Source organism: Zootoca vivipara, chromosome Z1 (genome assembly GCF_965207765.1).
Source record: "Zootoca vivipara chromosome Z1, rZooViv2.hap1.1, whole genome shotgun sequence".
Taxonomy (NCBI): Eukaryota; Metazoa; Chordata; class Lepidosauria; order Squamata; family Lacertidae; genus Zootoca; species Zootoca vivipara.
In genome coordinates, this window is record NC_142583.1 from 48,129,053 (window position 1) to 48,156,072 (window position 27,020).

Sequence of the window (27,020 nt, forward strand, 5' to 3'; positions counted from 1 at the left end):
GCTATTTAAAACTGCAGGCTGCAATTTCCACAATATGTGCACAAGAATTTGTGGTTGCCTCATTTATAAGAGCCCTATTTTCTGGGTACAAATTGTGAAGCCCAGTAATCACTTAGATCACAACCATCTGAGAGCTGAATATCTGAGTCATGATCTAACCCTTTCCCTCCCTACTGTTTGTAGGGGGGCTCTGTTCACACACACACCTGCCAACAGGGGGATTTAATAAGGCAGAAGAACAGGAGGATGAAGGAGAGGAGTTGGGTCCTCTCCTTGGCATCCTAGGGGGCATCCTAAGGGGCACAAGCATGGGGAGGCACACTGACCAACCGAAATATGGACCTGCCCTTGATTCTCAGGCAACTTTCTGGGAATTTAGCTGGAATTAAATAAATGGGATGCAGTCTTTTGAGGGCTACTGTAGTTTTCGGGGATCAGATGCAAGATTAGTGGTCATGCTGTCTGCTTTAGGAACCTAATTGCTCCAACTATGCTCTGCTTGCACATTAATAACCAAATAAATATTGCAAGGAGGACCCCATTTATCTTCAGTGAGAAAAGGACACAAACTCTAAAAGAGGCCTCCCTGGGCATTCTCTAATGCTTGAGGAAGTAAGTTGACCCCCCCCCCTTTATAACAATGCAATTACACTTCTAAACAGACTCTTTTAAAATTAAGGTTATCATAGTGATTATTTAACTTCTGATAATCTGGCCCACTGGTTTTTCAATATAACATTTCCCATAAAGCAGCGATGACACATTGCTGGCCTTTCATTCCCTTTATCCTTCTTCTCCTTCTGACTGCTATCCTAGCACTTCAGGCAGGTTGTAGCCTACTGTATGTAAAACACACCTCTCTCAAAATACTAAAAACATATTACTACAAGGCATGTTTGTTTTGACCTTCTACTTTTCCCTTTCCCTTTGATGTGTTCTCGAGAACCCCACTTTAAAGGAACACAATGTGCTGTGACTATTTACCGTACAATATCAAAACCACCAACCCTTCAAATATATTTTCCATTGCCATCCTTTGCGCAGCCCCCTTCTGTGATTTTTGACTTTAATTGTGAGAGGCATGAAACAATAATGTTAAATTATATCTGGGTATGCACATTCTTGGGGAAAGAGGTGAGGAAAAAATGTTCTTACAAGACAATAAAATCTTATTAAAGCTGCTGTGCAATAACGCAGCCACCGTAGGAGAGTCTGGAAAGAGAATTTTCATAAGTCAATAGCACCTTATTAAAGTGAATGGGAGAGAGCAACACTGAAGAAACCTTTTCAAGAGCTTCCATGGCTGCGCTGAATTTTTGACCTGTGCCAACAGCTTTAATTCGGTGTGGATTCAAGAACCATTTTCATATGCTCTAAGGAGATAGTCATAGCTCCGTACTGGAACTTGTGCACCCATAAAAGGTCCCAAATTCAATCCTTGACATCTCCACACAAGGCTGCAAAAAAGTTTCTGTCTAACTGCGGAGTGCTTCCGTTAATCAGTGTAGGCAATGCTAAATTAAATGGACCAATGGTCGGACTGGCTGGTACAAGGCATCTTCCTGTATCTATGCTTACTTCTTTTGCAGCCAAGCTATGCAGAAATTGCAAACAATTTTTATACTCAACTTGAGGACATTATCCTGCAAACATCTATGAAAGCATCACACCTAATCCACCACACAGACTGTAGCCATTTTGCATATGTGAGCAAATCTAGAGATTGATAAATGCACATTGATTGGTGGCCTCATTATGGCCAGGCTTCCAGGCTTTGTGAAATTTAAGGAGACTGTTCTATTTGACCATAGGTCAAGACCACAGTTCACAACAAGTAAGTTAAGAGGCTTAACAAAGGTTATTAGCAGAGTAAATCCCATATAACAAGTCAATCCACGGAGGTATTAACAGTATGGATTAATAGGTAAAGCTAATGAGGTTTATTGTTAGAGGTGAAATGGTTTAATGTGAGGGATTATTTTTGTAATTATGTGCTGGCCTTTGAACAAAGCTGTTAAATTTACCTACACAAAAGTGTTAAGAATAATTATAGAGTTTTGTATGGTTTTAATAGATACACATGAAGTGCTACGAAAAGTAAAGAGTAAAACATTGAACATATTGATTTTTGGGGTGGGGAGAAGAGATTTTCTGCCCCATGCTATACATGTCTGCTCAGAAGTTAGTCAGTGAGTTCAATGGGTTTTACTCCTATAGGATTGCAGCTGTAATGGATTGGATCCAAAGATGTGCAAGAGGAAGGAAAACATGGAATGATGATGGATCATGAATGGCTCTGGGGTGGGTGGTGATTGCAGTCTGTCATGGCCTTCTTTCTCCCTTCCCGCGGTTGTCATCTCATTGGATATAACCCAGAATGTGGGAATGTTCAGGGTGGTAGGAGAGGATATATTGTTTGTTAATATCCTTCCTAACTTGTGCTAGCAAGTTGCTTTACGTAGCAGAGTGCATACCCTTTTCACACGAGAAAAGTGATTGCAAACTCGTGTGAGTTTCTTAAGACAATACACAATTCAGTTTGGCTTGTCAAGATTTAAATGTGTTCTAATATTTTCCTGGTAAGATGCCCTTTTAAATCCCTCCTAAAAGAATCTTATTCATAAGCAATAAAAAGAATGTTTACTCACCATCAGGCAGAGCACAGTGTGATCCCTGAAGGGAGGCTTTAGGCTTAAAGTTTCAAACATATACAAACAGGTTTACCCCATAAGGGAGATTTACCTAGTGACTGCAGGCTAGCAGTTGAGCAGTTCACAGGATGAAAAGAAGATGAAAAGGAGGAGAGAGTAGCAGCACGCCTTGTCCTTTTACCAGGTCTGGAAAGGTCACACCCACCCACTTATCACATGCAAGGAAGGATGCTCCAGGCCAGGAGGAACAGGAAGTTTCAACTGACTGGACCAAACATTCCCTTGCATGTCCACTCTAGCAAAACAAGGAATGTTGCATTTGACTGCTCCCAGTGGATTACATCCCACACAGTTGAGTGTGTGTGTGTGTGTGTGTGTGTGTGTGTGTGTGAGAGAGAGAGAGAGAGAGAGAGAGAGAGAGAGAGAGAGAGATCCCGAGATCCCATCCAGGTGAGATCACATTCAGCATTGATCTATTAAAAAACACTGCACCTCTCCTTGGTCTCTTAATCAGATGGAGATGATGAAAGCACTGGGTGAGATCCAAGGCTGGGAAATTGCATGATTAATGGAAACTGAACCATACCCATAAGCAACCCTACCAGTGTATGGGAAGATGATTTTTCCTATCACTGTGGGCAGGGAGTGCATTCACCACCCTCATGACAATGCCTTGGGATCCATCCATTTAAAACATGCTCCTATTTTCTCTGTTTAAGATTCTTGTTTCTCTCTCAGTGCTGTCTCTTGTGCACATGAGCAGAGTAATAAGAATCTTAACCTCATGATTTAAAGAACCAGAAAAATGAGCTTAGCTCGATCTTGATCCAAAATGTCTTTTCCCCCATCAAGGCTTCTATAGAACTGACATGCTTATATGCGAAATGCCAGCCACAAAGGGAAACCAGCACTGAATTCTGTTCTTGTATAATGAATGTGCATTTACAACACACCGAGCCAAGGCTTCATTCTTATGCAAAGAAAGAAAAACCGATTTAAAGAGTGAAAAGCTTAATTTTGCTTCTCCTTATGCTCCAGAGCAGATGTTTTTTGTAGTTTTTGCCCACCCTCACCCAAACAATGAATTGCTTCATTTCAACTAGGTTTAAGGGGAATGTCTCTCCATCAGGTGTGCAAAGCTAGTACTTTTATTCCTAAAGCAACATCTATAAAAAGAATTGTGGTGTGTGTATCAGGGAAAGAGAGAGAGAACAAGAAAGAGAGAGAAAGTTTAAGGGGTGGTAAAATAAAGCAAAGTAATAAACTTCATTGATTTCAGTGGCTTTACTCTAGATTTATATTGTGTAACCTGGGATCAAAATCTGATTCCTGTCTCTTTTGGGACACGTGAAGGGAAAATTAGTTGGATAATCTAATGATTCTTACAATCTATCATTCAGATTACAAGATTAACCTGATCAAAGGCAATGATAGGTGTACCTGGTGTAGCCTAGTGATGAAGAATTATTTTAAATTGTCTTATATCTCCAGCCTCCTTGTTCCACCTCCTTGGAAAACTCACCAAGGCAGCTGCTTTGAGAGGGGTATTTAGCTTTCTTGACTGAAGGGATGAGAGAATGAAAATGATTTGGTACGAGCTGCAAGCATCACTGTACCTGGAAAGATTTTCTGAGATAAAATAAAATCATATTGATTTATAACAGAGATGCAGCCCTAGCTGGTCACTCAAGCGGACTAATCTGCAGTGACCATTTGATGAGGCAGCTTGATCTTATCATTTTGGTTGTTGTTTTTTTGCTGTTGCAGTGAAAATAGTAGGCATCTCTCCTACTAATATCAAACTCTGTTGGTAAGCATCACCAGAAGGAAGAGAGGAGCATGCTGAGATTTGCAAAAGTACATATGCGCACACACACATAAGCAACTTTCCTAAAACATCCCAATTAGGGCAGGATATGCTCAGTAGTCACAACATTGACAGCTGGAGAAGAAGCACAGAACTAGAGGGATGCGTGGAATTCCCTGCTTGGAAGGAATGGCTGGCTGGAATCCTGACCAAGAGCCAACATTTTAGGAAGATGATACACTGCAACATTTTGTCAGGTACTTGATGCTTTGTGCTTAAGCAGAGAGGCTCTGAAGCTGTTTATTATTCCTTGTATGACATAATTTGATGGAGGACATTCCATATCAGCTAGCCAGACTCTGAGGGGGACTTAGAGTTTCACCGGATACAGTTGCTTGCTGTGTTGAGATGTGATACAGAGCTTTTTGGTGACTGCCTCCAGCTCTGGAACTCCCTCCCCATAGAAGTGCAGATTGCAGCATAATTGATGGTGCTTCTGTTGCTTAGTTAAAATCCACAATCCCAAGGCCTCAGATCTCCCAGGGATCTGATTTGTCTGCCCAACTGGTTTATTGTATTGATTAGATTTTGAGTGCATTTTTGTTCTAATATTTGCATTATTATTATTATTATTATTAGAAATTGCTCAGATTGTCCCTCAGTGATAATTTTCAACAACTAGCATGGCCAAAGGTCAGGAATGGTAGGAGTTGTAATTCAGAAATGTCCAGATGGCTAAAACTTTATCTATAAAACTTTATCTATCTATCGCCCACCAGACGTTTCTGAATATCATTATTCAGATAGATATCATTATTCATTTAAAAAATGGAGTGCTTTGCAACAATCATACATAAAACCATCCAGCAAAAACCATATAAAAATCAGACGTTGACTATTTTATAGAATTACTGAATTTTAGGGTTTGAAGAGAGCTCTCTAGTCCAGCTCTCTGCAATGCAGGAATCTTTTGCCCAACGTGGAGCTCAAACCCAAAAACCTGAATTGAGAGTCTCATGCACTACCAACTGAGCTATCGCAGCTCACAAATTTTAGAATTGCAGAGTTGGAAGGGTCCCTGAGGATTATCTAGGCCAATCCCCTGCAATGCAGTAATATGTAGCTGTCCCATACAGGGATTGAACCTGCAACCTTGGTGTTATCAGCACCATGCTCTAACCACTGAGAAAACTAGGTTCAGAAGGATATTTTCTTAATTGCCAACATAAGCTTCATGGAATACAGGTTTTTCATCCCTGGACTATTGTATATTATTGTGTCCTGTTGTGTTTACGCTACACTCTTATTTGATTCATTGAGTAATTTTCCCATTGAGTAATTTTTCTAAGTGATAATACCAGAAGATAACAACAATAACAACATCCTTACCTCTCCTTCTATAGATCTTCAGAAATAAGGGATAGTCTTTGGCCGATCACTAATAATAACATTAATATTTCACAGAATCTCCATGAATTTCTTTCAAACGTTAAAAAAGAAAGATGGCATTTTTTGGTGTACCTTTAATTCACTTTTTAAAAATACTGTTTTGTTTTCCTTGGGAAATGAAGCTGGTGGAAAAGAACAGATCCTGTATTCCTGACACAACTACTCAATTTTGCTTCCTTTTAATGTACGCCTGCCCCTGTGTGGAGTGTGCTATGTGATAACATCTGCAAATGAATTACATTAATGCAGAGATGACTTCTAGATTATCATAGTAAAAAAAAATTGTTCTATAGATGGAAAATGGGGAGGGGGGGGAGAGAAAAGCTTTGTCAGAGTACAAAAAGAAATGATTGCTCATCTCTAAGCTGGGAGTATGAAATGAATACATTTATAAGCAGGGCTGAGCTTGAGGCCACTATTATTCTCAATTATTTCTCTATTCATATAAAAAAATCACAATGGGTGAACTCAAAGCAATAATTAGGAAACTCACTCCTGCATGCCTGAACATAAGAAATTAATCTCTCTTTCCATCAGTCATTCGGGGTAAAATTGCAGTCCTCTGCTGAAGCCAGTGCAAGCATATCTGTGGCTTCCCATTATTTTTATTTGCTTATTAGTTCAAATAGACTTTTATTCCATTGAGCTGGCTTCTGCTTGTGGTCGGTGTCTCCCCCTCATGGATGAACTATTTTACATCTTGCTCAGCCACACTCTGTGAGAAGAGTGAAAAACTAAGGCGATAATCCCACTTACTTGTGAGTAAGCCCTATATATGTTTCATTTTATTGAAAGCATGCTTACTCTGCTCTTTAACCCCAAAGGCTTCAGAACTTTCTGGCAATAAAAGCAGTTGGGCAGTGGAACAGACTCCCGTGAGAGGTGGCAGATTCTTCCTTGGATGTTTTAAAGCAAAGGTTGAATAGCCACCTGTCATCTATAGGTAGTTGAGATTCCTGCCTACAGGGGATTAGACTAGGTGATCCTTGGGGTCCCTTCCAACTCTACAATGCTATGAGTCTGCTTCCCAGTAGATGCTATAGGATTGGTCTGCACCCCTTTTGCACCAGTGGAAGGCCAGAACCATCATGGTTTTGCACTGTGGAAGGACTCTTGCAGTACTTGTCGATAGCACTGATTTGGGAAACATATATTTGGCTGAATAATATTCCCATTCAAAATACTCTCCCCTTGAAGATCACACAGGGCCATACTTATGCCCACCACGGAAACATGCTACTTTCTTCCCCCAAATAATCTTTAACATCACCTTCCCTTTCACATCTTTGTTGGCAGTCCAGTACACTGATGGCCCTCCAGACATCCGCTCTACCATACATTCATTACGGTTTGTGCTCATTCATTATTATTTGTATCTGGGTGATCACACATGATATCAATTTCAGCACTATTTGCACCTGCAAATGTTTGGGGGCCCAGTCACTTCATTCCTAATTAGTGCATATGCTGTAACTTCCTGCTGAAATCCTGTCACTTTTTCACCACCAAGTTGTTTTATTTTGTCCTGCTTTTGTTGTGCGAGAGCCTCTCTGGACAGTAATTCTGTGGTAGCATGGGGGAAGTATTGAAGAAAAATCTTAAAGTGCAGAATAAATCCGCTACTAATACACTATTATTCTGTCATGCTGCCTGAGAGAACAGCACATGAAATTAATTCAGAGAAAAACTGAGAGTTGGATACAGTGGTATCTCGCAAGACGAATGCCCTGCAAAATGAATTTTTCGCAAGGCAAGACGAATGCGTCTTGTGATCTGATGGTGACTCGCAAGACAAATTCGTTTTGCGAAGAATTCGTCTTGTGAATCACGGTTTCCCATAGGAATGCATTGAAATTTAATTAATGCGTTCCTATGGGCAAAAAAAGAAATCTCAATGCGTTCCTATGGGAAACCGCGATTCGCAAGATGAATTTTTCGCAACACGAATTGACTCGTGGAACAAATTAAATTCGTCTTGCGAGGCACCACTGTATTTCCTTCTTCTTAACATTGAGAGAGCTTTACAGCTGATGTGGTACAGTAGTTAGAATGTCAGACAAGAGCATGGGAGACCAGGGTTCAGATCTGTACACAGCCTTGAAGCCCACTGGGTGACCTTGCACCAGCCATTGAATCTCAGCCAAACCTACCTCACAGGGTTGTTGTGTGAGAAGAACTATGTACAGCATCTTGAACTTGGAGAAGAGGTGAGATATGAATGCAATAAAAGAAAATTATTTAAAGAGGGTCTGTCAGCACCGTGAAGGGGAGAAAAGTGCTTTCTCCACTACCACTGATACTAAAGTGGACTAATTCATTCTTGAATATATTGCATGTTCCAGAAAAAAACTGGACAACTTAAAATTCAGTTTATAGCTCTACATGGAGGTCTTGTGATACAGTGGTAATTGACCATGGCTGCCCATTCCATTGAGAAAGTATGTCAATATCCTTTTGACTAATTTCCTTATGTGCAGTAATTAAATGCTTGCTGTCTGGGACTCAGGCATTGTTCTTGTCTGGTGAAAGTTGATCAACATAAATAGAATGGACAATTTTTTATGGTGTGGGCATTAAATGGTTACCCATTAATTTTGTGTGTGTGATAGGAATAGTACCAGAGTGTCTTAGCATACCATTTTGTCCTTGCTCACCAATCAGCAAAGGGAGAAAACAGAAATTACTGGCTTGGTAGGCATTTTTTCTATAGGATTCGGGAAAAAACAAAAACCTGCCCATTATCTTAGGGTTTATAATGTAAATACAGGGATTTCGGACGATGGTGTTTCGTGGCAAAAGGGTTGCAAAAAGATCCATGGCTTTAATTTCAGCCTGAAATCATAACCTGTAAAATGAGGGCCAAACCATACATAATATGGATGATCCATGATTACATCTCCCTGTAGTAGTCTTGCTTTCAAACAAATCTATTTTTTATAATTGTAACAAAAGAAAAAAAAAGAAACACTGTCAGCTCACTTTGCAATAACGATAACCCAGAATTAAAGATCAATCCAGAATTAAAGATCAATCCAGAATTAAAGATCAATCCAGAATTAAAGATATATATGCTTAATTGTTTATGCAGTCCATATATGCTATCCAAATGGGGTTGACAATTCTAAGATATACGTTCAAACACAGAAAGAGCAAGGAGCTCTTCAGATTGCTGAAAAGTGGATGTTTATCCCTCCAGCCGTGAAGTATAAGTCTCTTTGCAATCATAAGGCTTTGTAGGATCCACTTTCGTTATCCATTTGTTAATCCCCACACCACAGGAGTATGATTTAGAAGTACGCGAATATCTGAAAATATCAAGGATTCCCCCAAAATAAACAGAGGGGGACTGACATAGTCAAGGAGAGTTGTTTGCCAAATTCAGCATCAATATACGCTATGCTGGTCACAGACAGAAAACAGTTGGGGTGGGTGGGACCCCCAAACCCATCAGGTGCATTCAAGCCTGCGTAATCCAGAGGACGGTACTGAGAGTGAGACGCATTAAGAGAATCAGCCTGGACACACAGATGACTTTCCACAGTCTTTGCAGTGAGTTATGGAAGCGTTAGGGTAGAGACAATAGATGTGGAAACTCACAACACAGCCTGCTGTAAATTGGTGCGACAATTAATGGGCCAGCTTATACTCTATTGTGTGACATAAAACAATGTTTCACTGTCTGTTGAACTGGAAGTTTAACTATAAAAAGAGGAGAATGAGTTGCACAGTTAGGAACATCTTTGTGTATGGTAACAGGTTTTAGTTGACAATGACAGCTTTACGTTGTCTATTATTCACTTCCTCTACCCTATACATTTTTTATTCCCTTGGTGTAACAAGAGCCCTTAATCTTTCATCTGATGAACTGAAGTGAAAAATTTCTTATCTAATGATGCTAAGAAGGGACCCAATTACCCATTACTTCTCTCACACACTGCAGAATGGAGACTCTGCAGATTGTGTAAAACCTTCTGATAACGTTTAGCACTTTTCAGAACATCTGCCAAGTTCAAAGCACTGAAAAAAACAACCAGCCCTCTATAATCCTCTGTTAAGAACTGGGGGAATAGTGTTCCCATTTCCTCTTTTTTAAAAATAATTTTTATTATTCTTTTATATACATTTTCCAAACAACACATAACATCTCCTCTTATACAACATTTTGGCTATAAGCCTAGGACTTCCATCAACCATGTCTAATGATTTTCAATCTTCCTCACTTAGCCTTGCATTTCATTATTTTCACTATTACTTTTAATAGTCATAAGTTACAATCAATCTCATAAATTTTCCTTGTAATATTTCATATATTTCTCCTTACAAAACTTCTTGCAACCCTACAAGTGTAGTTACAATTGGTTTTCAAATAGTTCACATATTTACTCCAATCTTCTAAGAATTTCTGATCCTGCTGGTTTCGAATTATCCCTGTCATCTTATCCAGTTCTGCATAGTCCATTAATTTCATCTGCCACTCTTCTTCCATCGGTAATTCTTCTTGCTTCCATTTCTGTGCCAATAATACTCTTGCTGCTGTTGTCACATACAAAAACAATTCGTTATCTTGTCTATTAATATCCTTACCCACATTACCCAGTAAAAATGCTTCTGTTTTTTTAATAAATGTATATTTCAACATATTTTTTTCATCTCATTATATATCATTTCCCAGAAGCTTTTCACCTTCTTACATTCCCACCACAAATGATAAAAGTACCTTCTTTTTCCTTACATTTCCAGCATTTGTTATTTATTTTATACATTTTAGCTAATTTCACTGATGTAATGTATCATCTATACATCATTTTCATCACATTCTCTTTCAGAGCATTGCATGCTGTAAATTTTAATCCTTCTTTCCACAATTTCTCCCAATCTTCTAACTGTATATTATAACCAAAATCTTTGGCCCAATGTATCATGACTCCTCATCTTTCAAATGCCATTCCAACAGCACTTTATACATTTTAGAGAATATTTTAAAATTGTTGTTCAATATTTCAATTTCAAATTTAGCATAACCAATTCCATTTTCCATTAAATCCTCTTTGAACATTTCATTAATTTGGTGATCGTGCAACCAATCATTAACACATTCTTTTACCTCTTCATGAGGTTTAATTTTCCATTTATTCCCTTCTTCTCTTACTAATTTTTCATACATAACCCAATTTTTACTCATATTTATCTTTTTCACACTCATTGCTTCCAAAGATGATAACCACCAAGGTGTTTTATGTTCTAATAGGTTTTTATACCTATTCCATACTTCAAATAGAGATCAAATAGAGGAATATATGGCTACCAAATCCTTTATGAACTTTTGTTTTATCATACCATAAATATGCATGCCAAACAAATCTATTGTCTAATCCTTCTATGTCCAACAGGTCTGTATTTTCTAACAACATCCATTTCTTCAACCAACAGAGGCAAGATGCTTCATAATATTACTTCGTCTGGCAAGGCGAAGCCCCCTCTTTCTTTAATGTCCGTTAACAATTTAAATTTTATTCATGGTTTCTTTCCCTGCCAGATATATCTTGAAATTATTTTCTGGCATTCCTTAAATATAGCTGTCCCCTTGATTATTGAAATTGATTGAAACAAAAATAACATTTGGCAGCACATTCATTTTGATAGTGTTCCCATTTCCAAATGGAGAAGCCAAGTAAGAGAAATGTCATCCTGCCATAGGGCATATGCCCTCTGTCTCAAAAAACGTAAGACCTCTTTAGGCTAGTCTTTATTTCCAGAAAGCACTGGGTTACTATCAGGTAGAAGGTGATTTTTAAAATGAAACTGACCCTTCACATCAGCACTGAAACCAAACCAAACCAAACTAGACCAGACCAGACCAGACCAAACCACCTTGTTCATTCTTATGTCTCACATTTCCATATCAAAAGCAAATATTCACAAACTATTTTATTTGTTTCCAGAAAGGTAGTCATGTTATCTGTTGCACCACAAATAACAAAGGAACAATGCACCTGATAGACTGGGCATTCCTCCTCAAAAGCTACTGTCATAATAAAACATGCTTAAGATGTTGAAGAAGACACTTCGTTATAATATTTATAAATCCCATTTTCCACAGAGGACTGGTTCACACACTCACCCTGGTGAGAATTGTCTCCCTGCAGTGGTAGTGGTTGTGTGTAAGCTGCAGACACTGTGTTCATATCTACAAAGGCTTGCTTTCCTCCTCTTTTGAGAGGGAAGATCAACACATTAGGCATTTGTGCATGCAGGCATAAATGTAGAACAGGTTATATGTGGAGTGGGGGGGCATGCACCACTTATTCCACAATGTGGAAATGATCCTCATTCAGGAAAGGCTGTGAACCAGCTTGTAGATATGCCTTAAAGGTGCAATCACTGAAATGATGCATTCCTCTTTTTCCATTAAAAAATAGGTCAATTTCTCCATTGATTCCACACCACCCCCCAAATCACCTGGTTATTCAGTAGTGCGCTGACTCTCTTGTTAGTCCGTTAATATTTCTAACCTGTCAACAGCCATAAAAGGTATATATCACTGAAACTTACCCTGTGCTGATTGAATGTGTTAGAATATGCTGAGTTACCGAGAAACAATTGATTATCCAGTAGGTTTTGTTTTAATGCGAATAAAAGGTGTAGCCATGAAGTCTATGCATTTAGGCTGATGCCGGATGCTATACTGGGTATAGTTGACTTACATACATAGAATCGTAGAATTGTAGAATTTGATGGGATCCTGAGAGTCATCCAGTCCAACCCCATGCAATGCTGGAATCACAACACATGGTTCCCCATCCAATTCGAAACCATATTGGACCCTGCTTAGCTTTGCAGATGTGCTAGCAGTTTAAAGGAGCTCAAATGTACAGTGCAGATACACTGATGGACAAGTGGATGCATATTATCCTGCTGTGGTCCCCATTGACCCTGTATAGTGTGATGAAGATTATCATTTCCATCTGTCTGTTCATGTGGATGTGAATTTTTATTCTTATATGCCACCAGGGGGCACTTTGCTTTGTTTTCCCTTCCATATACCTAGTCATACACAATGTTACTGGGGCATAATCTTTATTACCAGCATGAGAATCTGAGGAACAGATGGCCATATGGTGGAAACTCAGGGAAACAGCTGGTCACATAACTGGAATGGATGTACGGGGTATGGGAGGCAAACCTTTGAATTGTTGGTTTGCTGTTGTTCTTAATTTTATTCTGTATTTTATATTTTATGCTGTGAGCCACCTTGAAATCTATGGATGAAGGCTAGTATACAAATTCAACAAATAATAAAAAAATAATAGTAGTGGATGAAGCCAAGGTCACATATACTGTACAGTCATACCTTGGGTTGCGTCCGCTGCGGTTTGCTTTTTTTGTGATACGAACGCGGCGGACCCAGAAGTGTTTACTTCCGGGTTCTGCTGCGCACGCATGTGCAGAAGCGTTCTGCGTGCCTTGAGCATGCGCAGAAGCGCTCTATCGCGCATGTGTGAAAGCACCACTCAGGTTGCGGACTTTTCGGGGTGCGAATGGCACCCTGGAATGGATCGGGTCCGCAACCCAAGGTACCACTGTACATATACATATTCCATCCACACACTCAACATTCATCCACTTTATTCCACCCAGCCACTCATATTTATTCACAAACATCCCATTCACACAAATTCATCCACATATCTAAGACTCATAGAATCATAGAGTTGGAAGAGACCACAAGGGCCATCCAGTCCAACCCCCTGCCAAGCAGGAAACACCATCAAAGCATTCTTGACATATGCTCTCATCACTCTCATCTAGCCATCCCACCCCATCACACACAAACATACGCCTTCCCATTCATCCAAACCTTTCCTCTTCTGCGCACTTCTTTCGAGAGTACAAGAAGAGGCTGCTGGATCAGGCCAGTGGCTCTTCTAGCCCGGGAACCTGTTCTCACAGGGGGCAGACCAGATTCCTGTGGGAAGCCTTCAACCAGGACTAGAGCACAACCACACCCTCCTCACCTGCAACTCCCATCAACTGGTATTTGGCGTCTATTGCCTCTGATAGCAGATGAAGAACATAGCCATTTGGGGCTGGTAGCTATTGATTCCCCTCTCTTCCATGAATTTGTCTAATCCTCTTTCAAAGCCATCCAAGTTGGTGCCCTTCACTACTTCTTGTGGGAGCAAGTTCCAGAGTTCAAATGTGTATGGTATGAAGAAGTAATTTCTGTCCTGAATATTCCGAACATTGACTTTCACTGGATGTCACTGAGTTCTAGTGTTATGAGAGAGTGAGAAAAAACTTCTCACTACCCACTTTCCCCACACCAATGCACACTCCATTCTTAATTTCTCCCACCCCTCATGCCCCCGCAATTAAGCTGGGGGGGGGTGGAATCCGATTTATGTGGGCAGATTTTCAGCAAGGGGTGCAGGACAAAGAGAGAAGAAAGCTAACTATATGCAATTTGGGGGAGAAAAGTGAATCATAGAATTGTGGAGTTACAAGGAAACTCAATGGTCATCTGGTCCAACCCCCTGCAATGCAGGAATTTCAACTAAAGCATACATGACAGATGGCCATCCAACCTCTGATTAAAGGAGCAGGGCTCTTCCCTCCTCTGGTTGGCAGCTACACATAACAATATAGATATTTTATATTTGTTTTCTCAGTAGCAGTCTGCATGCCCAAGGCACACCAAACCAGCAGAACATTAACACAACACAGAAACAACACTGTAGTTTTATAATGGTACGCAAATACAAGACAACACCCACATACAAACTTCATGATCCTCACAGGTCTCATATAATGTAATGCAATAATTTTCATGACTAGGCAGACAAGAATGCTAACATTTAAGGAAAAGCAGTGACTGGAAAACATATAAGAGGTGGGCAAGGGGCAATTTCTTATGATGAATGGCTTACCTCAATTTTCTGCTCAGGGTGGGTTCTATAGAAGAGCCAATGATTGTTACCTAGGAGATACGATTCTTCTTGATTGCAAATCATTAGATACTTTATTCTGTTGTTCCTGTATAAACACATTCTGTTTTCTCTTTGAGAAACTGCATAGCTTTTATCACTCCAGAAAAAAATAATGGCTCCCCCCCTTTTTTGTTGTTGGTAGGGCTATAATATGTTTGGAAGGGCATTAAACTAAACATCAGCTATAATAAATTTGGAAGAGGAGGATTCTTTTTGCAGGAGCAAAAGCCTTTGCGTGTGGGTGTGGGCTCACACATATGCATGGCATTTTAATGAAAACAATTATTAGATTTCCTTTTGTTGGAGTGGAAATGCCCCATAAGTTCACAAAGACAACACCACACCAAATTAGAATGTGCAGGAATAAAATAAATGGTGTATGAGAATCATCTGTTGTCTATAGGCAACAGCTTGGCAGCTATTCAGTTTCCTTACGATCTTGACAGGCATCTCCCTCCCTCATGGCGAAACTCACATGCCTCAGCAGTAGTTGTAGAAGCAGCTCGGAGTGATTAAATCTCACTCTTCCTGCTAGGAAATTGTCCTGTGATGTCTTGTCTCACAACTGCATTATGTCTCATTACAAGCCTTCTCTGCCGTATAGATTGGACTTCTGCAGCTGTGGTGGAGAAAATGCTTAGCATTGTTCTTACTAAAGGACCCTCAGAGATGGGTTACCAAAAATGTGTTGTTGTAACCCTCCTGTTTTTGCAATAAGCACTTTGGAGAACTGGATACATTTTCTTAATGCTATCTACATAGTTATTTCCTTCCTAGGACAAGGTTAAAGCACTAAATTCTCGGTACCACATTTAAGCTGTGAGATTGACAAGGGGGAATTATCCAGTTTAGAGTGACTAGGATGGTGAGAGGTCTGGACACAAAGAGTTGTAGACAACTAACTTCTATTCAGAGTAGACCCACTGAAATGAATAGCCCTGTGTGACTCACGACCATTAATTTCAATGGGTCTTATGAGGAACAGTTAAAAGAGCTGGGTATATTTAGCTTGGAGAAGGTAAGTCTAAGGAAACATTCTTTAATTACTGCATCCAATTAAATTGTGGAGACACCATTTGTTATTATTTATTATTTTTGCTGTTGCCTTTGTCCATGGAGTTTATTTGGCAGGGATACTGGAGTGGCTTGCCGGTTCCTGCTCCAGGTGGATCACGTTTAATCAAAACTCTCCACTATGACCTGTCCATCTTGGGTGGCCCACACACGGGATAGCTCATAGCTTCTCTGAGTTATTCAAGCCTCTTCGCCATGACAAGTGCAATTAAATTCAGCTGGACTTACCTTCGAGTAGGCTGCATAATATAATTGCACTGTTAAATGACATAAGAATGTAAGAAGAGTCCTTATGGGTCAGGCAATGGCCCATCTAGTCCAGCATCCTATTTTTACAGTGGCTGATCAGATGCCTGTGGTGACAGTGCTCTTACAACGTTAGCACAAATTGAATGTATTCAAATGATGGAAACTGTGTTTTTGGAATACATACCCCAGGTGGCGCTGTGGTTAAACCACTGAGCCTAGGGCCTGCTGATCAGAAGGTCGGCAGTTCGAATCCCTGTGACGGGGTGAGCTCCCGTTGCTCGGTCCCAGCTCCTGCCAACCTAGCAGTTCGAAAGCACGTCAAAATGCAAGTAGATAAATAGGAACCGCTACAGCGGGAAGGTAAACGGCGTTTCCATGTGCTGCTCTGGTTTGCCAGAAGCGGCTTTGTCATGCTGGCCACATGACCTGGAAGCTATACGCCGGCTCCCTCGGCCAATAATGCGAGATGAGCGCGCAACCCCAGAGTCGGTCACGACTGGACCTAATGGTCAGGGGTCCCTTTACCTTTACCTTTACCCAACAAATAGGCCTATTCAATTTATAACTTCAGTCAATCTATGTGTAGAACATATTTTCTAGTTAAGTCCTAGGTTGCACAATGGTGGCACACATAGAATCTGTGTTCCTACTTTATTTTTAACATTTCCAAGCTGCCTTTCGAAATCCAAACCTCTTTCCAAACTGGTATACAATGTGTTTGTGTGCGTGCTTAACATAAACTTCAAGATTCACAATTAAAATAATAAATTGGAGCAGTATAACAGTTTCATTTCAAGCCAGGTCTCCCACCACTATGTATATCTAAAACTCTAACTCAGAGCCACTGAAAATAACATACATTCTTGACCCTTCTTCAAGTGTAGTCTGAAACAGAGTGAGAGGGTGGCTTCTTCTTGCACTCTCTAAAGGAATGGAGTCCCTATCCAGAAGTGTGTGCATATTTTAGAATATTTCTCTTTCAGCTTTCAGTTCCCTATTATGAAAATATTGCAAGCTGAAGAGAACTTCTCTGTGCCACAAAAATATTGCACAACTTTGCACAACAGAGCAATCCTAGCCTCCAGATCTGCTGGCTGGAGGGACTTAGGAGTGGGTAGAGGTGGCTCTCTGCCCATGGGGAGGCCATGTCCACCACAGAGGCCCCCACAACATCTATGGGAAGCTCCATGAGCATCGAGCTACTGCTAGAGTAGATGGTGAAACAGGGCTGAATCGAGGGCTACTTCATTTGTTAGGAAACTTCTTGTCCCAGTTGACACATACTGGCAATCCACCACTTCAGCTCCTCTCTTTTAGTTCTCCAATGACAAGTTGTGAATGGCTTTGATTTATACACCTTTAAGCACTGGCACATAAGGCTTATATAAACAAAGGTTTCCCTTCACCTTTCATACCTTTCCACCTTGCAAGCCATTCAGAACAAAGCAGCTTCAATTTTCAACTATGCCATAATTGATCTCATGGGGAAGATTACCCAGTTAAGACTGGAAGAGCACTTTACAACTAAGAACCCAGTGTGCGCAATATTTAAGCAGCATAATTCTGTGCTAACCACATAATGTGCTAAAATAAGGGCAATAATTGCTTAAGAAGACTATAAAGTGGATGAATTTAAAAAAGACCAACGGCTGCATTCCTGCACAAACTTGGGAGTAAGCGCCATCGAAGTGAATGGGACTTATGAATGTGAATGCTAATTGCATCCATGCAATGCTAATTGTGTGAATGCAGTTAACATGCATGTTTGGGGTTATATAAGTAGCATCTGTGGAGGAGCCTGAGCAACTTCAGGACTGTGGGTAGTGTGGAGGGAGAGGGTAGCTATTTCTCTTCCCATCTAAATCCCGACAACAATTGTCAGTGTGCAGCTGCCTTTCAAAGGAAGCCCTCACACCAGGTCAACATATTTATCCTTGGGAATGGGACTGTGCTGCTGGCAATGCCCCCAGCATCAGGCACATTCCTGTCCTCTATTCCTTAAACATGCACCCTTTGACATTGATGAGACTTACCTGCTTGCATGTAGGCTTCCTTGCAATCAGGAGTCCCAATTGTATGCACAAGCAGCTGCTTGTGTGCAGGCTTTATTGGTGCAGACATGGAGACTAAGGGCACTTGGATGACACAGGATACAGAACTGTTGGACCACTGGCCTGTGCCCTTCCAACTAAAGCTGAAATCCGTTGCATCGTTACTTGGAACAAACACCGCTGAATTTCTCAGAACCAGGTGAGTCCAATAAACCCAATATGCCATTTGCTACATGTCTTATTTCATAAACTGGAATACTTTCATCTGTTTGAAAGGCTGTCCAGTCCAAGTGTGGGATAAAAATATTGAACTTTAAGACGAGAGAGCAGGGACCTTGAATTTGCCCACCAACAGTTAACACCTAAACAGCAGACTGAGCACAGGTCAACTGGTTTCCATCTTCTCCACTATAGTGAGATCTGTTGTATTTAGCATAGTAATTATTTCTAAATTTGCATATGTACATATACTGTATTTACAGGAATCTAATGCGCCATCAAATCTAATGCACACCTCGATTTTCAAAACCTTGAAACCAAAAAAGTATTTGCTATGTCAGCGGTGTTTTTCAAGCTTGCATTTGAATCTAATGTGCCATCAAATCTACTGCACACCCTAATTTTCACAACACAAAAAAAGGCGTGCATTACATTCAAGTAAATATAGTATATTGCCATGTGCAAATCTGTGTCATTTTGCATGCATAGTATTATTAGGTGCGTACTAATAAGAGTTAGGAATGCCTCATAGGGGGAAGGTCAGTAATGGCAGACAAGCTGTTGGGGAGCATGATAGGGCTCAATGTTTTTCTTACTGAGGAGCAACAGATCAGCTGTTAAAGAACTCCAGGCTTCCTAGAAACACAGCTTGAAAACTACAGAGCTAAGACAACCTCTCCCCCGGCCCCACCCCATCCCCATTGACCAGAAAGATTCAGCTTGGGGTGAAACGACCTAGCAAGAAAATATGACAAGGCTATGCTCCAAGGTATCTTTTCCTCTGCAGCATCATTTGTAAGGAACAAAACAGATAAATTAGGGGCCAGTGTTCAAAATCAGCACACTAGTTCGATGGCAGTGAAGTCCTTTTGATGGGGGCAGGGGCGGACCCCTGAACAGCTTTCTTTGTGAAAATGAGGATAAGTGTTTTGACTTTACTGATAGAATACAAGTACAAAACCTTGTTTACAAGTTCAGTATTATTTTAGCTGGATGAGAAAGAGATGTAACAGGAAAATTAACTTTTATTAGTTGCCCTCCATAATTTGTTTTTCAGCCATTTTCTGTCAAGGTACAGAAATCAATAGCGGCACATTGATAGAACCCAGATTGGCTTGAAGCTCCACCAGTATCCAAGCAGTCAGGTGTGATGTATTTAATTCATGCAGCACTTATTACTTTCAAGCTTTGCTTGTCAACAGGAAAAATACGGATGTGAAATGCAATCAAGCAGCTCTGAATGGAACAGACAAATCTTTCAGCATGTTTATTCCCTTTGGTTTAGGTTACCTTTCCTTTGTCCTTGTTCTTGTACCTCTCTGCCTGTTATATAAGTATAATATGATCAGCATAGGAAGTGGCAGCCTCTTACTTTTGTGGTCTAAAGTGCTCATTTCACAGCATGTCTGCCAAAATGCAGATCTATGGTTTTGGGGATAGAAACTTCACTTTGAGCTGGGTTCAGCTCCTTCTTTCCTTTCCCCGTTGCTGTGCATCTCCTTCCTGAGTCTCAGCAATTTTTATAATAGGGCGATGAAGTGACCTACCTTGCAGAGCTATACTGTGGTAAAGGTTTTAGAATGAATAGCAAATCATATGAAAAATAGTAAACAGTACTTTTGCAGGGGACAGGATCAGAAATCTATGTCCTATGGTTTATGGATTAATGGACTATGGTTTATGGACTATGGATTAATGATAACAAGAAGTTTGGAAGAAATGGCTGTTTGTTTCATTGAAGCTAGCATTTAACACCAATGACCATCCTATACTCTAATTTGATGCCCATGGATGCCATGGCACAGTGAAGACAGTGTATTTAGGATATATGGCTTATTTCACATATAGAAAACCTGAGCCTAGGATGGAGGGGCTCCCAGCATCACATTGCAAGAGGGTCTTGCTTCTTCCATAGCCACAGCCTTGGATTCCAACAGCAATGAATCTGAGCGCCCCTAAAGTCTGGAGTTTTGATCCCAATACATGAAAGCAAAATGAGGTGGTTCCAGCAGAGGTGGAATGGGATTCACTTGCATTTTAATGTTTACTTGATTCTTTGGATTTCACCTATGTTCTCCAAAAGAAAGAAGGAAAGAAAAGCTGTGAAGACCATACGGCCGTATTGTGTGTGCATCCGAGTGCCGAACTCTGCAATGTCAAGCTGTTGTTTTGCTCCTCCAGGAAGTTTACTTGTTTGCATGTGAAGATTGTGTTTAGTGGCATAAATGAATGTGCAGTGGCCCTACTCAGCCTGAAGCCAGACAGTCTGGAGCAATTGTGTCAAAGGAGGTGTGAACTTCTCACCCATTCATAAGCTGTTCACTTTATAGGCCATTAGTGCTCATTTACATGGTAACGGTATTAACAAGAAAACCGAAAACACAAACGCAAGATTTCTCCCTCCCCCACCTCTTTTCTTTCTTTTAAGCAAGCTGAGCTCTCTTTTGATTTTGTTTTTTGTTTCGTTTTTACACAGGCACACTAGACTTCCCTCCCCACCCAAATCAAAACTGAAACGGGTCCCAGTCGTCTCATGCCAGCTTAGTAGAGCTAATGGATTGGGGGTGGGTAGGCAGGAGACAGGGATAGCAAAGAGGGGGGAAGTATTTTCTGCAAACTGTTTCGTCTAACCTTTTTATCCTGATTTAACAGATACATTAATTCAATTGATGTGCCGTTTAGCTACCCGACAGAAATGTTGAGGATTTGGCTTCCCACGCCCTGCCAAGATATTGCCGCAGACGCACAGGCCATTTCCTTTTTTCTATTCCCTCCTCTGCAGAAAATGCATTTTAGCAAGTCAATAGTGAAATGTACCATATGCTCTGAAACATGGAAGCAGAGCAATGATCACTGGAACGCCTCCACTTGTTTAGCACTTAGCATGTTTAGCTCATAACTGCGCAATTCTTTTAAATGGAAAGAGTGGGCCTTTTTTAAAAAAGTGTGCGCATGGGGTGGTGTTGGTCTGGCTAAATATTAATATGCCCATGGTTTCCAAAGGCCCTTTAATAGTATATTGCCATGCTTCTCCCCATTTTATTTTGTTGTTGTTGTTAATGAAAGGAAAATGTGATGAATGATGCGCATTTGCTAAGAAACAGAATTCTTTCCTCCAGAAATAAGCATTAAAGGAAACTGAAATGATGCAGACATGAAAAGAAAGCAGAATTTGGGTGCATTCTAAACAGTAACCTAAACAAAGGAGAGAAAAATAATCAAATGATACCACAGTGGTGAATGGCAAAAAGGGACAGCAAAGCAGGGGAAATCTGACATTTAAACCCAGCCTCTTAGCTGGTGCCCATGGCAACTTCAGTGACGAGTTGGTAAAAACTATTCTATCCTTTGATTGCTTTCAAGGATAATCCTCCCGCCCCCTTTTTTTTCTTGGCAACCATGACAGATTCACCCCCCTCCCCGCTTTGGGGATGGTGCAGGACTTTCATAATGACACCAATAAATAACAGAATGCTAATGTCTTTTCGGACAACTCCTTGGGAAATGTGATTTCCTCTGGCCACATTTTCACACAGTCTTAATAGTACAAGCCAGGCATTGGACATTCCTTCTCCTGAGAAATGTAGGTATTTCCGAGCATTTCTCATCAAGCGCTTGTGCCATCCCGAAAGTTTTCTAAATCGAATCCGGCATTAAATAAAATTCATGTGAAGGAAACCAGCCTCAATTGTTCTGTCTAGCTCAGCATGTGGCATTCACGCTTTCTAAATTTAAATAAGGTTCCCATCTGTCCTATCATGCGACAAGCTCAGGGTATCAGAAGCAGAGAACAAGCAGTATATTGGATGCATAGCTATATGCCTCTGCTTTACTAGACGTACTGTAATTTTGTGCCAAACACAAACCATGAAATATGTTGCCCTGTTGAGTGTGGAGGAGCTACAAAGCATCTGTTACATACCCCCTTCTCACTTCTTCTATCTAGAGAATGGAAATGCTACCACTAAACTCTGAAATTCTTGTTACCTGAATAGCCAGGATACGACTCACATTGTGCACCATACATTTAAAGCAAATCTGTGCCCGCTTCCCCAAGAATCCTGAGAATGGCAGTTTACTTCACGCAGAGCTATACTTCTCAGCACCCTTAACAAACTATAGTTCCCAGGATATTTTGGGGTGTGTGTGTGTGTTTTCATTTATATGTGTGGTGTCATGCAGCCAGGCAATACATGTAGTCAGGGCAGGGTAGCCTTATGTTCTACTTTACAAAGAACATTCCTCTGTACTCTATTCAAAGGCACCCTCTATTTGAATGGTTGCCTGGTCCAATCTTACCCACTCACAATGCAGGAGGTCAGTCTCCAGGTCTCACCACAACACATGCCCTCTTTGAGGGAGGACACGATAACTTGATTCACCCAGGCACTGGAAAGATGCAGTAGGCATGCAGTAGGCATTTGAACCAGTAAACATTTGAATGATTTGAGTTCAACACTCAAACTACTGCACCACACTCGATCTTCCCTGCAGTTGTTGACTAGGGAATGGGTAGCTGAACCTGCCTGCATTGCTCGCCCTCCAAAATGCTGTTTTGCACTTTTAAAAATGGGAGCTAGCAGTGTCAGGTCGGCCGAACCTTAGAAACTAGCACAGATGCAGAGCAGATTCCCCACAATGACAGGTATTGCAACTTCAACATCAAAATATAATGCTATGGTCCAAAAGCAGGCTGGACTGAGATGGTTCATTTATAAGAGTGAATTGCTTTGAGGATAAAAGCTGTGGCATTAACCTCCTGGCATTCAGGAGATGTGGATTTCTGTGTGCTTGTTTACTTGCTTTCCTAAGCATTTTCTGAGGCAATAGATTAAAGTTCAGACAGGGCTAGTGTAGTCCCATGATGGGTATTGATCCCCTTGATTTAATATTTAATCATTTCTGAAAGAATGTGGAGCTATCGCAAGTAAATCATTTGCACAAATGAGCAAAATGAACATTTCTGCTTGGGTAGAATCCAGCTGTTCAGATGCTATGTCACACCAGAGGAAGGGGGAGCTGCCTCTCCCCACTGGCTCTCCGCAGTGTGGCTAAGTGGGCATCAAGCTGCTATTGTCTCTGTTAAGCTGTGCAAGAGTGACAATTCTTCTGTTCAGTGATGAACTGCTGAGCCATTCCCCCATCTTCAAGCGCTGAAGAAGTCGCCTCTTTGCCACCATTACAGCCTGAAGTATCTGTATCTTCTCTTCAGTTGGGAGATTCCATCCCACTGGTACATGGTTAAGGAGTATGCAGTCAACAGCAAATATGAGAGGCAGTGGGAACCACATTCATGTGTGAATACTGTGGTTAATTTCTTTGGCTTGAAACACTCTGAAAAGTTCCTAGCAGTCTTCTGTTAGGATCTTGGACCCTCTGTCTGACCAAAAGGCATTGTTATTTTTGTTTTACAACTGAGCTGGGAGCCTCAGATCTTTATATGTGGCCCTCTGGGTTCTCTTCTTCTTTTCCCAAGGGTATCAATTCAATAATAATAAAAAAACCCTAAATAATAAAGAAGGCTTCCCAACCCCTGATTGATTTGTTTGCAATGGGATATCCTGCTTTAACATTTCAACAACAAATATCAGATCCTAAAGGCACCTGTTCACAACTGAAAGCCTTTGATTTCAACAATAAGGTAAATGTATTGTTGCACATTACCTCAGTCTCCGAGCGGTGCTAGATTCTGGGGGTTCCAGGTGCTTATCCAGGCTCTGTGTTTCCTTTTGGAAATGAGACACAGAAGAGACTTTATTTTTATGATACAGTAGATGGTTTATTTACACACATATACAACCTGAGCCTACGATAGAGGAGTTCACAGCATCAACACCCCAAAGGGGGTTCGCTTCTCCCATAGATAGGCCCAGCCTTCGATTCCACAGACCTCAATCATTGCTCTCTAATGTTGCTCTGACTCTTCCGCCTCTATCCTAAGCTTTTAACTCACATTGCTTCTAGCTCTCTAAACCCCGACTTTATCTGTTGAGGGAGGGACCCATCTATTTGCCATCTCACACCTTGACTCTTTGGTCCTTTGTCTTCTTAATGATCCATCACTCCACATGATAATCTCATCAGAAAACTAGTCTAGCTTAATTAGCTCTCAACACTTATTGATCCAAGGATTAGAGTGGTCTAGCACACAGCCTTAATTAGATTATAACACTTTTCCTATAGTGGTCTGGCGATTTCTTGGAATTAGAAGCCTTTAATTACATTTATTAAATTCTAACACTTACTGGTTCCAGGAATTTGGAAGGGGTGGCGCTGTGGTCTAAACCACTGAGCCTAAGGCTTGCTGATTGAAAGGTCGGCGGTTCGAATCCCAGCGACAGGGTGAGCGCCCATTGCTCGGTCCCAGCTCCTGCCAACCTAGCAGTTCGAAAGCACACCAAAAGTGCAAGGAGATGAATAGTTACCACTCCGGCGGGAAGGTAAACAGCGTTTCTGTGCGCTGCTCTAGTGTCAGTGTTCTGTTGAGCCAGAAGCAGCTTAGTTATGCTGGCCACATGACTCAGAAAAACTGTCTGCGGACAAACACCGGGTCCCTCAGCCTGTAAAGCGAGATGAGCGCCGCAACCCCAGAGTCGTTCACAACTGGACTTAACTGTCAGGGGTCCCTTTACCTTTTAGTACCCACAAACTCATAACAATATTTAGGTTTGGGTTACATATTTTTGTGCTAATTATTCCAATTGTGAGAGAAATACTGTTTCGTTAGACTTTTGTCCCACCAGCTGCTAAATGCTACGTTACTAAACAAAATATTAGTAATATGACTAAGCTCATTTAGCACAATTTGGTCATTCGTAATTGTTAAATAAAACCAAAGGAGCCTGAGAAAACAACAACAAAGCATGGATTATTATTTTTTTCAAATGAGAGTTGCCTTTTATTAGTATTGGGAACACTGAGACATCTTTGTTTGTATTCCAGCTGGAATGATACATTTCTGATGGGCCATTTCAGCCACCACACCATCTGCTTTCTCCAGGCTATTTATTCCAGCTTTCTCCAACACTTTCCCCATTCCTTCTTTATAAAACACATGATTTGTTTTTCAGGAAGTTGATCATTCTGCTGATGTTTTTATGGCATGCCAGCTCTGCAGGAGCTAAGTGACGAGAGGACATCTGCAAACACAACAGAACCTCATATGTCACCTGTTGATGCCTCCCACCACTCCTCTGCACCCAGCAGGTCCGCAACAATGTTCTTGAAAGATGGTAGCACCTCTAATTGCCAGGATGCAGAGGTGTATGTGGAAAGCAAACTCTGATTTTGTGTGGCTGGATTGTAACCCACAAAGCTAAGAGTCACATCTGTTGCTCTTGTCTATGGCCACACCAAACACTAGCATGTGCAGCCCCCAGAAAGTGGCCCAAGAGGGAATGATCTTGGGAGCTTGGATCCAACTTAGTCTCTTTACTTGTGCCTGAATCAATATATAAATCTGACTTGATTGGAGTTGGTAGATTTAGGTCACATCCACACCATACATTTAAAGCACTATGATACCACTTTAAGCAGTCATGGTTTCCCCTAAATAATTCTGAGAGTTTGAGTTTGTTAAGGATACTGAGAGTTGTTAGGCAACCCCTATTCCTCTCCCAGAGCTACAATTCCCGGAATTCCCTCGGAAAGAGCGATTGACGATTAAACTACTCTGGAAATTGTCGCTGTGTGAGGGGAATAGATATCATGGTGCTTTAAATGCATGACGTGAATGCGGCCACAGTGCATTTTCAGGCTGCAAACGCCCCAACAATCCATACAAAAGCTGTGAAGTGGCCTTCAGTATCTCCCGCTGGAACCAAACACACAATGCGACTGACGAGTAAGCAAAGCTGTTCCAAAGGTTCTGCATGAAGGGGGATCCCAGAAGATAAAATAACACAGTGGAATAGGAAGGGAAGGCTTAAAAACTCTGCTCTCTGAGGCAACCGAGTGGCATGTACAGTGGTATTCAAAGCGTATTTCCACCCAGGAGGACAAAAGGGTGCTGACTATTCCTCTTGCCTGTTAAAAAAATAAAGAAGGGCTATTCAGACTCAGGGTGCAGTGAGCAGTCTCAATGGACACATGGCAGCCTCCCAGGAATCTTATCTTTTCTACCCAGCCTCAAATCATCAGAGCATCACAGCTGACTAATTCCCTACAATTCCCAACTCAGCAAAGCCTTGAATCACGCAATGGAACCAAGTTAACCAGTGTGACCTCGGTTCTTTCATGGTGCCTAGCATTCTAATATTTCACAGGGTTGCCACACATATTTGTGAGAGGTTCCGATTGACAGTCATGTTGAAATGGGACTTGCTGCTACAATCTATTTTCCTCCTGCTCAGTTACAACTTAGCCATTCTTTATGGTTTTGGTAACACAATCTCCCCAGCTACCCAGCTCCTGTAATTTACTTTGGTTTACACACATTATAATGCAACACATAAGATATATACTACCGGTAGTTCTCTCTCAACTATTCTAGATGGTCCAGGTCAATAGTTGCCAAGCTTTCTACCTTTAGAGA